Here is a 15,826-nt window from a genome sequence, read left to right as displayed (position 1 = left end):
TCAAGCTTTGGTGGGGCATTAATTTTCATTGAAATTAAATTTTTTTTTTGCGATTTCTTTAAATCCACAAACTCTGTGAAATTTAAATTCTAATGAAATTTAATCACAAGGGTTCCACAATATTTTGATGACACCATAAAGTTACTGAACTCATTCTGGGGCTCTTTTCAAAAGGCAAGAGGAGATGTGATAGAAGTGCTCAAAATGATGAAGGGTTTTGAAAGGCTAAATAAGGAAAATCTATTACCAGTGGACAGTGAGTCAGTAATTAGAAGATGTGAATTTGAATTTAAGACCGTCACCACAAGAATGAAGACTGACTGGAAGCACTTTTTTTACTTGTTAGGATAAGGAATGCCCAACTAGAAACAGTGGCAGAAGCAGAATCCATAATAGCTTTCAACAGAAGTGAGTAAATGTGAAAAAAATATATATTTTAACTGGCCATCTTTTTCTTTCTGAGAGCTGGCACTGGTGCAATGGGCCAAATGGCCACTGACAGTGCTGTAAAATTACTAATGAAAGCCTTGCATTTATGCAGCACCTTTCACAACCGCAAGATATCCCAAACTGCTTTACAGCCAATTAAGTACTTTTTTGAAGTGTAGTCCCTGTTTTTTTGTTAATTCATTCTTGGGATGTGAGCATCACTGGCAAGACCAGCATTTATTGCCCATTCCTATTTGCCCTTGAGTAGGTGGTGGTGAACTGCCTGCAACTGAGTGGCTTGCTGGGCCATCTCAGAGGGCAGTTAAGAGTCAACCACATTGGTTGTGGGTCTGTAGTCACATGTAGGCCAGACTGGGTAAGGTTGGCAGATTTCCTCCTCTGAGGGGGATTAGTGAATCTTCTCCCCTGAAAAATATGAGTGAAGCAGATGGGTTTTTACAACAATCTGGTAACTTCAAGATCATTATTAATGAGACTTGCGTTTTAATCCAGATTTATTTATTCAAATTGCAGCTGCTATGGTTGGATTTGAACTCATGTCACTGCAGCATTAGTCCGGGCCTCTGGATTAGCAGTCCAATAACATTACCACTATGCTACCATCCCCCTGTTGTAATGTAGGGAATACAGCAGCCAATTTGTGCACAGCAAGGTCTCACATGGTTGCATGCGTTGTTCATTCTATGTTTGATGAAGAACTTCCTGACAATCAGATAATCTTTTTTTTTTAGTAATGATAATTGAGATAAATATAGGTCAGGAGACCAAGGAGGTCTCTTCCACTCTTCTTCAAATAGTACCATGTGATCTTGAAGGTCTAACTGAGAGGGTAGATAGGGCCTCGGTCTAACATCTCATCCGAAAAACAGCAACTCCAACAGTGCAGCACTCCCTCAGTACTGCACTGGAGTGTCAGCCTAGATTTTGTGTCCAAGTCTCTGGAGTGGGACTTGGACCCACAACCTTCTGACTCAGAAGCAGGAGTGCTACCTACCGAGGCACAGCTGACCTGAAACCTGTGATCAACTGTGGTCTTCGAAAGATGTCAGGCAGCAACATTATTCTAACTGTGTATCTTGAGCCAAATGGCAGATATCACAACATTCAATGGGCCAGGTCGTGCAGAAAGAGGGACACAGCGTAAATTTGACAGTAAAAAAAGAATCAAACTACAACTTCAGAGTCTTGAACTTGTCAGGCTCAGATTTAATTGGTAATCCATTATCTGGCTAAATTTGACATTATTCCCACCAGCTTCAGGACAGAAGTTGGTATTGGAGCGTGTTAATTAGGGCCAGGAGTGAAGATCGTCCAGGCCTCATACTCTGGGGGATGGTGGGCGAGGGTCGAAAGTTCGTGACCCCCACATGCACCTCCCCCATTCCTGCTTCCGTGCCCCCGATTCCTACCCAGAGTTAAAATGGAGACGTATGTTGTGAGCTGTAAGGGTGTGGTTTTTTTTCCTGTTGGTTCAGCTCAATAGGTCTCAGAAGGGTGTGAATTAAAATTGCAACGTGCGGCTGCAGGTGAACATCTGCCCAGCAACAGACACCGGACATGCTGCAGCTGTAATCCTCACAAGCTTCAATAAAATCACTTCCTTTGTTGCCCTTAAAGCACTCATTATTTTGTTACAACAGGAGCGCAATTAGAACATTAATTATATAACAACATGACAAGCAAGTAATCAAAGGGACCCATGTTTCCAAACCTCAGAAGATGCCTTGCAAAGACAATCTTTCAACCAGGAATAAACAAACATTTCTTTTAAAATCAGAGAGTCAGCAAGTACCCCTTCTGCAGGTTTACTCGCACTGGTCCCATCAGAGAGCCAAACTAATATATGTAGTATTATAGAGTCATAATGGCACAGAAGGAGGCCATTCAGCCCATCAAATCCATGCCAGCTCACTGCAGAGCTATCCACTCGGTTCCATTTCCCTACTCTATCCCTGTGGCCCTGCAAGTTTATTTCCCTCAAATGCCCATCCAATTTCCTTTTGAAATCATTTATCATCTCTGCTTCCACCACCCTTGTAGGTAACGAGTTTCAGGTTATTACCACCTGCTGCATAAAAAAGTTCATCACCCCACCCCCCCAACACCTGCATCTCTTACCCTAAACCTTAAATCTGTGTCCCAGTCGTTGTTCGATCAGCGAAGGTTTACCAGACTGATTCCTGGGATGGCGGGACTAACATATGAGGAAAGATTAAGTCAGTTAGGATTACATTCGCTGGAGTTCAGAAGAGTGAGGGGGGATCTCACAGAAACCTATAAAATTCTAACAGGACTTGACAGGGTAGATGCAGGAAGGATGTTCCCGATGGTGGGGGAGTCCAGAACCAGGGGTCATAGTCTAAGGATATGGAGTAAACATTTCAGGACTGAGATGAGGAGAAATTTCTGCACCCAGAGAGTGGTGAACCTGTGGAATTCACTACCACAGAAAGCAGTTGAGGCCAAAATATTGAATGTTTTCAAAAAGGAGTTAGATATAGCTCTTGGGTCTAAAGGGTTTGGGGCGAAAGCGGGAACAGGCTACTCAGTTGGATGATCAGCCATGATCATAATGAATGGCGGAGCAGGCTCGAAGGGCCAGATGGCCTACTCCTGCTCCTATTTTCTATGTTTCTAATGGGAACAGCTTTTCTTTGTCTACCTCATCTAAACCTGTCATAATCTTGTACATCTTTAGCAAATCTCCTCTCAATCTCCTCTGCCTCAACCCCAGCTTCTCCAACCTAATCCTGTAGCTAAAACCTCTCATCCCTGGAACCAGTCTGGTGAATCCCCTCTGCAGCCTCGCAGACATGTTCAAGATAGATTCAGTGTAAAACGCTTTCCACCCTGCACCTCTGCTAAACTTGTGCAATGTGAATCTGGACTTGGCTGCACTGCCAAGGAGAGGAAAGCTCTCTCCCAAAAAGCGGTCTCACTCCAATGTCAGGCTGGACCCTGAATCTGGACGTACACTATAACTGTAATGAAATTGATTCACACCAACGCTACAGTTTTCACAGCTCTTATACTTCTGTAATTTCAGAAAGAGGCAAGACCCTGCAGCACATCTGTACAAAAAAAAAATTCTCAAAATATGAAGTGGTGCCCAATTCGGAGCACCACATTTTAGAATCATTGTTAAGGCCTTGAAGAGGGTGCCAGGGGAAAGATACCAGGGATAAGGGACTTCAATTATGTGGAGAAACTAGAGAACTTGGGATTGTTCTCCTTAGAGCAGAGGAGTGTAAGGGGAGATTTAATAGAGGTGTTCAAAATTATGAAGGTTTTTGATTGAGTAAATAAGGAGAAACTGTTTCCACTTGCAGAAGAGTCAATAGCCAGAGGACACAGGTTTAAGGTAATTGGTAAAAGAATCAGAGGGGAGATGAGGATAGAAAAATTTACTCTGTGAGTTGTTGTGAGCTGCAATACACTGCCTGAAAGGGCGGTGGAAGCAGATTCAACAGTAACCTTCAAAAGGGAACTAGTTATATACTTGAAATGGAAAATTTCCAGGACGATGGGGAAACAGCAGCAGAGTGGGACTAATTGGATAGCTCTTTCAAGGAGCTGCCACAGGCACGGTGGGCTGAATGACCTCCTTTGATGCTGTATGATTCTATAATTGACCTTATAGATATTTTGGGTCGATGATAACAGTATTCTGGGAATACTGTTCCTCAGCATTCCAAACCCCTGCACCCAATACAGCAGAACTCACCCCATGATGTGAGATCAGCCTATTAGCATCACCTATTAGCTCCCAGCACAAAGCACATGATGCACTGGAAAAGCGCTGAGGTCCCAGGCAGTTCCCCAGGAGTCCCCAGCTAATTATATTTTATTATTCTTTGGAAGGTCATTGTCCATTCTCTTGCGAAGGTGGCGGTGGGCTTTTTTCTTGAAGCACTGCAGTCCGTGTAGTCCCACATTGCTATTAGGTAGGAAGCAATGTCCAAGTCAAGATGGTGTTTGACTTGAAGAGGTGGCGGCATTCCCGTGCACCTGCTGCCCTTAACCTGGACTGGAGGTCGGCGAATGTTATACCATTGCTTAAAAAGGGTGTGAGGGATAGGCCAAATGATTACAGGCCAGTCAGTCTGACCTCAGTGGTGGGTAAATTATTAGAATCAATTTGGAGAGACAGGATAAACTGCCACTTAGACATGCATGGATTAATCAGGGATAGTCAGCATGGATTTGTTAAGGGAAGGTCATGTCTTACTAACATGATTGAATTTTTTGAGGAAGTAACAAGGTTTGATGAGGATAGTAAGGATTTTAGTAAGGCATTTGACAAAGTTCCACACGGCAGACTGGTCAGAAAAATGAAAACTCAGGGCAGTGTGGCAGGTTGGATTCAAAATTGGCTCAGTGAAAGGAACAAAGGGTAGTAGTTGACAAATGGTTTTGCGAATGGAAAGTGGTTTCCAGTGGCGTTCCACAGGGTTCATTGTTCGGTCCCTTGCTCTTCGTGGTATATATTAATGACTTGGACTTAAATGTGGGAGGCATGATTGGGAAATTTGCTGATGACACAAAAATAGCCCTTGTAGTTAATAGTGAAGAGGATAGCTGTAGACTCCAGAATGATATCAATGGTTTGGTTGAGTGGGCGGAAAAGTGGCAAATGGAATTCAATCCAGATAAGTGTGAAGTAATGCATTTGGGGAGGGCAAACAAAGCAAGGGAATACACAATAAACGAGAGGATATTGAAAGGGGTAGAAGAAGTGAGACACCTTGGAGTACATGTCCACAGGTCCCTGAAGGTGGCAGGACAGGTAGATAGAGTGATGAAGAAGGCATATGGAATGCTTTCCTTCATTGGTCGAGGTATAGAATACAAAAGCAGGAATGTTGGAACTGTATATAAAATGCTGGTTAGGCCGCAGCTGGAGTACTGCATACAGTTCTGGTCACCACATTACAGGAAGGGCATAATTGCTTTGGAGAGAGTATAGAGATTTACAAGAATGTTGTCAGGGTTTGAAAGTTGCAACTATGAGGAAAGATTGGATAGGCTAGGGTTGCTTTCCTTAGAACAGAGGAGGCTGAGGGGTGACTTAATTGAGGTGTACAAAATTATGAGGGGCCTAGATAGACAGGAATTACCTGTTTCCCCTAGCAGAGAGGTCAATTACCAGGGGACACAGATTTAAGGTGATTGGTAGAAGGATTAGAGGGGACATGAGGAAAAACCTTTTCACCCAGAGGGTGGTGGGTGTCTAGAGTTCACTGCCAGGAATAGTGGTGGAGGCAGAAACCCTCAACTCATTTAAAAGGTACCTGGACATGCACCTGAAGTGCTGCAACCTGCAGGGCTATGGACCAGGTGCTGAAAGGTGGGATTAGATTGGGCGGCTAGTTTTATTTTGGCCGGCACAGACACGATGGGCTGAATAGCCTCCTTCTGTGCCATAATTTTTCTATGGTTCTATCCTTCAAGTTGGTGCAGGTCGTGGGTTTGAGAGGTGCTGTAGGAGAAGCCTTGGTGAGTTGCATCCTATAGATGGTACACACTGTAGCCACAGTGTGAAGAGTTGTTGGCCGCCTTTAAAATAAAGGTGTCAGGCTCTTTGGCCACAAAAATAACCTCCAGAGGAAAGGCCCTATATGCTGATTGGGCATTGGTGACTACGGGGCAGGAGGACAAGCTACCCATAAAGACACAATCCAGTTTGAGATAAAATTCTCCTGAAGTGCCCCTGCTAAGCATCTTAAGGACCTCTTAGGCATCCCAGCTACAGATGGGGAGAAATCCTCTTTAATATAAAATTTGAGGCCTTGATAAGGTGTGGACTCAATCTGTGCACAGGTTCCTAGAATATTACATCCACAGAGTGTCAGCAAAAGCAATTAATGTTACGTATGACTGTGGATTATAAGGATAAGAATCGACAGAGAGTAGGGAATCAGACTGTGATACTGCTCACTCTGCACTACCATATTATACGATTTGTAGTTCTTGTGTTTTAATTACTTTTACCTTCTTTACCTAGGAAGTGGTGAGAATGTGGAACTTGCTACTGCAAGGAGTGATTGAGGCAAATAGCACTGATGCGTTTAAAAAGAAGCTGGATAAACACAAGGGAAAAAGGAATAGAAGGTTATGCAGATAGCAGGGAAGAAACTCGAGCATAAACACCCGCATAGACCAGTTAGGCTGAATGGCCTGTTTCTGTGCTGTAAATTATATGTAATAATCAGGAACACTAACGAGCCTACTGGTTCCTGAGACCATGAGTTGGGTTCGGTATGTAACTGGTCAGGGTTCAGTGGTGTGAGTTGAGGAACTAGATTGATGGCCTAGATTGAAATTTCTCCTCTAAAACCTAAGAGATTTAACTTTGAGATTTCACTTACGTTTATTCGCCTCCACCAGAGACAGGGTGTGGAGTCCACGAGAGAGCAAATTATATATGGGCTGCGGAAAAATCTAGCTTTATGGGATGAACATTTATTTTTGTTCCAGCCTTGCAAGGTTTTAAATTTATAGTACATAGGGCAAGAAACTTGGGCTAGTTAGCACCCTTTTTCTGGACACGATGAATGCCCTTCAGGTTCCAAAATGGTGTCCGTAGCATACGCATGTACATACCTGTCATCAAGTGCACCGGGCGCCATCTTGGTAAAGGGATTGCGCCGTTAATGTCCGCTAGAATTATGCAGAGCAGGCGGATCGTGATACTAGTTGATTTGACGCTGGCCCTGCCATTTTGAAGCTCCATGCTCCGCCTATGCCCCATCTTAACCTTGCTGGAAGAACTCTCCACTAGCGCTATTTTACAAGTTCGTTGCTGGCTGATTTTTTTCGGGCTTTTGCTACAATTCTTGCTACAAATATTTTTGGCGCTTTCCATAGTTGTTTCAAGTTTCAAAAGTATGCAGGGAGTGAGCGGTGTGGCATGCGCTGAAGGACATTTTTCTGACTTCAAGGCTTCTGCACCAACCAGCTGCTCCCAGACATGGGTGTACCAGTAGACATTCTCCTTGTACTACAGCAAGACTGGGAGAATGAGCAGAGGCTGTGCAGAGCAGGAGAAGCTGCTAGAAGTGGGCGGCACAGTGGCGCAGTGGTTAGCACCGCAGCCTCACAGCTCCAGCGACCCGGGTTCGATTCTGGGTAGTGCCTGTGCGGAGTTTGCAAGTTCTCCCTGTGTCTGCGTGGGTTTCTGCCGGGTGCTCCAGTATTCCTCCCACAGCCAAAGATTATCAGGTTGATCGGTAAATTGGCCACTGTAAATTGCCCCTAGTGTAGGTAGGTGGTAGGATAAAGGTGTGGATGTGGTAGGGAATATGGGGTTAATGTAGGATTAGTATAAATGGGTGGTTGTTGGTCGGCACAGACTCGGTGGGCCGAAGGGCCTGTTTCTGTGCTGTATCTCTAAATAAATAAATAGGAGATAGAGGAAGAGGAATGGAGGCAGCAACCTGGACAGCACCTTTCTCTTTGGGCAGAAACTGAAGAACTAATTCAAGTGCGATACCAATAAGCTCAATCCCAATTCCTCATTCACCAACAGTCCCACTCTCCTATCATCTCTGACACTGACCATCACATTGTCCTCTTGGACACAATGGAAGAATAAAAGCCATCATAAAATACACACTCCAAAACAAATTTCATATTGCCATATTGCATACAAAACAAAACCAATCATCCTTGTGTATTCCTTTAGTGCCAGTTTTCTGTGTGCCTCTGCATGTCCTAGTGCTCGTACGCAGTGCTACCCCAGTAGCTGGAGCATGGCTGGTGGAAGCCTGCTGACTTTCAGTGGGGGAGACGGGAGAGGACAGCCTCGTGTTTCTCTGGGCCTCAAAGGCCCAGCGTCACACTGCACTATCTCAGCATAGGCAGCAGCAGTCTGGCTTGGCTGGCTGACAGACAACATCAAGGGCACTGGAGGAACGGCAGGGTTGGGAGGACGAATGATGTCATCCTGAGGGAGGACAGCAGGCTCATGATCCATGGAGCCACAGAACTGCACCTCAACAATTCTAGTAAACTAATGCAGGACAGACTGTTGGATTACTGTGACACCCTGACAGCCCCTTCGAACACTGTAATCCACAGCCATGATAGCAGCAGTCTGAGCTTCCACTGCAGCAGTCAGACGTTGGGTGGCTGCTGCTTATGCTGCAAGAGAAGCTGAGACATCAGCCATCAGACACTGCATCAAGGTTGGATCCACAAGTATATTGATGGAATTGGTCGCCACTTTCATGCTGGAAAGGATGCACACCAAGCACTGAGCAAGTTGTGCCAAGTTGGTGCCAGACTCCTCTGTGATCCTTGACACTGATCGCAGGCTTTCTGGCAGGCTTCCCAATGCACTAAGCATTTCGTTCTGTACACCCATCAGTGTTTGTCTGTAGCCTGGCTCATTGAAGCCCTCATCTGAGTCCTCCGCAGCAAAACTCATGTGTAACCTCACCCTCTGGCAAGTTGGCACCTGTTCCATCCTTGCCTCCTGTCTAGGTAACAAGACATTTGTGCCCAGTGTCCCACTATGTGCAAGTTCCACCTCTATGCTATCTTTCAAGATCCGCACAATGTCAGTATCTAAGTTACTGGCTGCAAGTGTGAAATCGAGTGATGGTGTATCTTCATCATCACCGTCTTCTTTGGGCTTCCTCCACTGCCTGGCCAAGGTTACAGTTCTTGGGTGTCTGAAAAAAACAAGGCACAAGAATAAGGTTGTGCTGAGGGATGTGGCGACGTAAGAGGTACATGCTTACACCATCTGTAGCTTCTCAGTTAAAAGTGTGTGCGATGAGTGGGAAGTGGGATGTGAGAAGTAGAATTATGTATCATCTTCAATTGATTCAGCCCTGCCTTTGGCCACAGCCACAGCAATGGTCCTTCCCATAATGGCCAGCGCCATCTCCTCATGGAGGTCAGGACACGGGGAGGCAGTGGCGTAGTGGTAATGTCACTCTGAGTGGGGGATTTCAATGTCCATCACCAAGAGTGGCTCGGTAGCACCACTACTGATGAGCTGGCCAAGTCCTTAAGGATATAGCTGCTAGACTGGGTCTGCAGCAGCGGGTGAGGGAACCAACAAGAGAGAAAAACCTACTTGACCTTGTCCTCATCAAACTATCTGTCGCAGGTGCAACTGTCCATGACAGTATTGTTAGGAGTGACCACCGCACAGTCCTTGTGGAGACGAAGTCCCGTCTTCACATTGAGGGTACCCACCATCGTGTTCTGTGGCACTACCACTGTGCTAAATGGGATAGATTTCAAACAGATCTAGCAACTCAAAATTGGGCATCCATGAGGCGCTGTGGGCCAACAGCAGCAGCAGAATTGTATTCAACCACAATCTGTAACCTCATGGCCCAGCATATCCCCCACTCTACCATTACCATCAAGCCGGGGGGGGCCAACCCTGGTTCAATGAAGAGTGCAGGAGGGCATGCCAGGAGCAGCACCAGACATACCTAAAAGTGAGGTGTCAGCCTACAACATAGAACTACTTTCATGCCAAACAAAGGATGCAGCATTCAATAGACAAGGCTAAGCGATCCCACAACCAACGGATCAGATCTAAGCTCTACAGTTCTGCCACATGCAGTCATGAATGGTGGTGGACAATTAAACAACTGACAGGAGGATGAGGTTCCACAAATATCCCCATCCTCAATGATGGGGGAGTCAAGCACAAGTGCAAAAGACAAGACAGAAGATTTTCATCCATCTTCAGCCAGACGTGCCAAGTGGCACGTCTGAGGTTCCCAGCATCGATGCCAGTCTTCAGTCAATTCGATTCACTCCATGTGATATCAAGAAACGGCTAAAGGCACTAGATACTGCAAAGGCTATGGGCACTGACAACATTCCGGCAATAGTACTGAAGACCTGTGCTCCAGAACTAGCCAAGCCCCTAGCCAAACAGTACTGGCATCTACCCGGCAATGTGGAAAATTGCCCAGGTATGTTCTGTACACAAAAAACAGGACAAATCCAACCCGGCCAATTACTGCCCTATCTGTCTACTCCCAATCATCAGCAAAATAATGGAAGGGCTCATCAACAGTGCTATCAAGCGGCACTTGCTCAGCAATAACCTGCTCACGGACACTCAGTTTAGGTTCCGCCAGGGCCACTCAGCTCCTGTCCTCATTACAGCCTTGGTCCAAACATGGACAAAAGAGCTGAACTCAAGAGGTGAGGGTGAGAGGGACTTCAAGGCAGCATTTGACCGAGTATGGCATTAAGAAGCCCTAGCAAATCTGGAGTCAATGGGAATCAGGGGGAAAACTCTCTGCTGATTGGAGTCATACCTAGCACAAAGGAAGATGGTTGTGGTTGTTGGAGGTCAATCATATCAGTCCCAGGCCATCACTGCAGGAGTTCATAAGGGTAGTGTCCTAGGCCCAACCATCTTTAGCTGCTTCATCAATGACCTTCCCTCCATCCTAAGGTCAGAAATGGGGATGTTCGCTGATGATTGCACAATTTTCAGCACAATTCTTGACTCCTCAGACACTGAAGCAGTCCATGTCCATATGCAGCAAGACCTGGACAACAACAAAAAATGCAGGCCCATCTCTCATTCTTCAGTTAGGTTCTGGTGCCTCTGGTTGTGCAAGAGAGTCACGCGATATGTTTGGGTGAGGTGGCAGTGTGTGCAAGCTGTGAAATGTGTGCGTGAGGTTTACAGCAATGCTAAGTGCGTGAGGGTACAGTGGAGCATATGAATGTTAGGTGTGAGTTCTGGTTGCTAGAGATTGTTGGTAGGTAAATGAAGGGGATATGTTGAATTGAGCAGTGGCTGTAGCTAGTGGTGCAGTTGAAGATACACTTGAGCAGTGGTGAGTTCTTTAAACTTTTTACAACACTACATCCAGATCCTGCGAGCTGCACTTCCAACACTGACCTCCGTGACTATCTGCTCCCCCTAACCTCTCATTGTGTGGCCTCCTTCCCCCCCCATCCCCTGCGGATACAGGATATCTCTCCTCCTTTCCACCAGTGCAGCTTGGAAAACCTTGGTGCATGCTCTCTCCTGTGGTCAGCCATTGTTCCTTGTTGCATAGCACTATTCCCAAAGATGTCAGTGCCTCCGTTTTCCTCCCCTTTATGTTGCTAGCAATTAAAGATATTGGGCCCGCCCCCAGCTGATGCGTGCAGCCAATGATCAGCACAGTTAGTGTCATCTGCATGCATCAATTGTGATAATGAGCAAGCAGCATGAAGATGGTGTGCAGCCTGCATCACATTGAATGGACGTGGGATAATCGTACATCATGATCCCCACACCCCTTTTCAGGAGCTATCCAATTAACCCCCATAAACCCTGAAATTATAATCATTGGTCTGCAATACTTCAGCAGAGGCTTTACTCCATTATTTTAAATAGGTTAACACCTCTGCCAGGGTACTCGAGATTATATATTCATCTACTGTTTTCCCATAGGACATTTTCAGGTTCAGAGTTTTGCTGTTCAAATTTGGAAATCACTGTATATTTAGGGGAAAAGGCAAAGGATGCATAGCAACTTGTGGCGTCATTACGAAAAGGCAAAGATCTTAGTGGGTTACATAAAGTTGAAAGTTTACAGAAATAATTATTGGAATTAACAACAAAGGGAGGGCATAGAAAGATGGAACAGACTTAAGCACTTTCCTGAGGTAGGAAAGTGAGATAGTGAGGAGTTCTGCTGGTCTCGATATGCAAGTTAACCCTTTCCATCCCTCCCAAACACCACCAAGTGTCTGGTCTCAGCAGTGTTGTTATGATGAAGCAGAAGTTAAATGCTTTCCCACACCGAGACAGCCGATAAAAGGGTTCAGAGGTCATGCCAGGTCCCATTCACCAGCAGCTGGTTTTACTGTGACACTGGTGAAGCCCAGTCAAGTAGATCTCTCGGCCAAGGATAGTGTGTGACTAAGACTCCAAAAAGTTGGATAACAGAGAAACTCATCCTATTTAAAATAAAAAGCGGAAATCTTACCTTTAAATAATGTACAACATGAACATCTGACAGCTCACTTCCTTTCATCGAAGAAAAAAAGATTCACATTTATATAGGGTCTTTCATGATATCCCAAAGCACTTTACAGCCAAAGAAGTACTTTTGAAGTGTAGTCACTGATGTAGTGTGGGAAACACAAAACAGAGCAGCCAATTTGTGCACAGCAAGCTCCCACAAACAGCAATTAGATATTGACCAGGTAATCTGTTTTGGATGTTGACTGAGGGATACATATTGGCCAGGGCATCAGGTGTAACACCCTTGCTCTTCTTCAGAGATAGTGCTGAGGGATCTTGCATGTCCACCTGAGAAGGTTGATTGGGCTTCACTTTAACGTCTCATCCAAAAGACGGCACCTTCCAAAGTGCAGCACTCCCTCAGTAATGCACTAGAGAGTCAATACAGATTTTGTGCTCAAGCGTCTACATTGGGGACAGAACCCTTGACATTCTGAATCAAATAGTCATTTGGTAGTACAGAACTTGAGTATGCTGAAAACAGACACATTTGTCGAAGATTTTCATCTTGCATTCATCAGGACAAATCACAAAAATACCAATGTAAGGGAAAGCAACAAACTTATACTGTATGAGAAGAGAGTGCTGATTGGTTGGCAAGTGGACTCTGATTGGTAGAGGTGTTGCCATGGAGAATGCACCAGTTTATGGTGACTGACATTTAACGACCAAGCTTTGTTGGAACTTTTAAACCAGGCAGCTTGACTCTGATTGGTCAAGGCATTGCCCTGAGGAATGAACCAGCGAATGGCTGTCATTTATTCTGTTTAGCTGAAACAGGCACAATGTGTGTACATGTTCTTTCTGTCTGCAAAGAACAGGGTCCTGTGTATTAATATATGGAGTTTCCAGTACGTGCAAATGCTGCAAGCCGGAGTGACAATCTTAAATTGGTTGTCAGTGTAATTCATAGCACACTGCGATTATTTAGCAATTGTTGCTAAATGTAGCAATCGTGGAATCACATATAATGTTGGACACTGTGTTTTGAGTTTTGCAAGCACGGGCTGGTTGGGTATGGTCTGTACCTTGCCCGTTGCAAACAATGGAAGGGCCATGTTGTTTGATACGATCCGCCAACCTTTGGTACGCACGGCCTATATTATTAGCATTATACTGGCATTGAAATTCATATATCACATTACTCATTTGTGTGATAGGCAGAATGTCTTTTTGGCTTGACGGCAGCATTCTGTTAGTGGTGAACACCACACGTGTTGCTACTGCATAGTTGCAACGTGAGACAGCTAGCTTCACCTGTTACTCAAATGTTTGGGATACATTATCCTTCCAGGGTAATTTGAGGTAGACTGGGCACTTTTCAGGGCCAAAAATGACGGCCTTAGGCCTGTTTATAAGTTTGCGCGACATACAGGGAGAAATGATCTGATCAGGGTAGACATCGTCACGCAGAATGCCTTTCACGCTGCTACTATGCAGCAGCAACACATGGGGTGTTTGCCACTAACAGGATGCTGCCGTTAAGCCGAAAAGACGTTCTGCCTACCACACAAATGAGTAATGTGATATTTGAATTTCAACGTCAAGGTGATGCTAGGTATATAGGCTGTATGTCCTAAAGACTGGCGGATCGTATCAAACAGCATGTCCCTTCCACAGTTCGCAACGGGCAAGGTACAGACCGTACCCAACCAGCACGTGCTTGCAAAACTCAAAACACAGCGTCCAACATTAGATGTGATTCTGCGATTGGGCAACATTTGCTAAATAATCCTCAGTGCGCTAAGAATTACACTGACAACCAATTTAAGATTGTCAGTCGAGCTCGCCGTGTGGCACACTTGCGTGTACTAGAAGCTACATATATTAATACTCAAATTCTGAGTCAGTTGAGGCCACTGAGCCAAGGCTGGCAGAAAAAAGGGAAAGACTTACCTCTAATTTAAATAATTCACAGTATGAGCTGAGGGATCATTTCTTTTCATTGTATATATCGCCTGTCTAGCTGCCATTCTTGCTTTGATTTATAATGTATGCAGGTCCCTGCATCTGTGGAGGTATCTAAAAGGTTCAGTGCACATGGCTTTTTGCTCTCTGATGCTTGCATCTCCTTAATTTATGTGATTTCAGTGCATTATGTGCGTTGCTTGGTTAAGCAGTGACTGTAGAATTTGAGGTGTGTCCCTAATAGACTCTGAGTGACCCCCACAGAAAGGTAATATAATGTTTAAAGAACACTTTAACGCACTGAAATACGTGCCATTGTGAGACAAAACACTTGGATCCACACCTTTATAGTTATTTTGCTGCAAATAATAGTTATATTTTCAGTTTAGGACCCTGCTTAAAAACATAAATGACGACTCTGCAAATCAGTGAAGTTAGAGAGAGCTGTGCAATGATTTCAAGAACAATGAATACGAACTATGGACAAAGCTTACCGCAAAAAGTGCATCGTAACAAATGCAACACACACAAAAAAAATGCATCTCAAAGCGGGAAGAAAGAAGACGAGAGACACAGGGCGTGTTTCTAACAGGGAACCTGTTTTACATCTACAATTGCATCTCACTTGTTTTATTGTGCCACCGGGAAATACCGGTGCAAATAAAATACAGTGCACATGTCGAGCAAAGTTTGCAATCTCCCTTTTGCATACCTTTCGGGTCTTGAAGGAGCGACGTTGCCCTCTTCTCCAGCGGCTGGATGCTGAAATGTTCTTTTGCACTGGAGCAGGTTGTTTGCGAGCTGTCGAGCCTGGGACCGCACTGCCTTAGAAGTCAACCTTCAAAATATTAAGAGGTGGGACAAGGCAGGTGAAACAGCAGCAACCCACCTCTGTGCAGAGCTAGGATCACTACCCCACCGAGTGTCAGCTTTCCTGAGACTCGCTGATTCAACCCATTCCCCTCCCCAAAGAAGAGTGTTAAACAAGATTGGAGCTCCCCTTGCTGTTCAAACCCAGTCATACCCACTCTAGCAAGCTAGAGAAATTGCAGCATGTAGTGAAAAACTAGTGATCAAAAATAGTATTCACACAAACACGAAAGCAGCCCATCCACTATATTCCTTCTATAGTCTATACTATCAACTGAATGAAAATCCAAACAACATTGAGTCTAAATCAATAACTTGCATTTATATTCTTTTGGGCCTCCTTATCTCGAGAGACAATGGATATGCGCCTGGAGGTGGTCAGTGGTTTGTGAAGCAGCGCCTGGAGTGGCTATAAAGGCCAATTCTGGAGTGACAGGCTCTTCCACAGGTGCTGCAGAGAAATTTGTTTGTTGGGGCTGTTGCACAGTTGGCTCTCCCCTTGCGCCTCTGTCTTTTTTCCTGCCAACTACTAAGTCTCTTCGACTCGCCACAATTTAGCCCTGTCTTTATGGCTGCCCGCCAGCTCTGGCG

General features: G+C 45.0%; 1 protein-coding gene across 3 annotated transcripts in view; it reads right to left on the bottom strand.

Annotated features, from left to right (window-relative positions):
* sema4ba (sema domain, immunoglobulin domain (Ig), transmembrane domain (TM) and short cytoplasmic domain, (semaphorin) 4Ba) overlaps positions 1–15,301 on the bottom strand; it is a 448,919-nt gene extending 433,618 nt beyond the window's left edge. For all 3 annotated transcript variants that reach the window (XM_068017745.1, XM_068017746.1, XM_068017747.1), the window contains exon 1: positions 15,078–15,301. The gene's annotated coding sequence lies outside the window, so the exon portion shown is untranslated. The remainder of the gene's footprint in view (positions 1–15,077) is intronic.
* Between the last annotated feature and the right edge of the window lie 525 nt (positions 15,302–15,826).

This window comes from Heterodontus francisci, chromosome 38, assembly GCF_036365525.1.
Source record: "Heterodontus francisci isolate sHetFra1 chromosome 38, sHetFra1.hap1, whole genome shotgun sequence".
In the NCBI taxonomy this organism is placed as follows: domain Eukaryota; kingdom Metazoa; phylum Chordata; class Chondrichthyes; order Heterodontiformes; family Heterodontidae; genus Heterodontus; species Heterodontus francisci.
The sequence above is the reverse complement of the archived record's forward strand: the minus strand, read 5'-3'. Positions and strand labels throughout refer to the sequence as shown.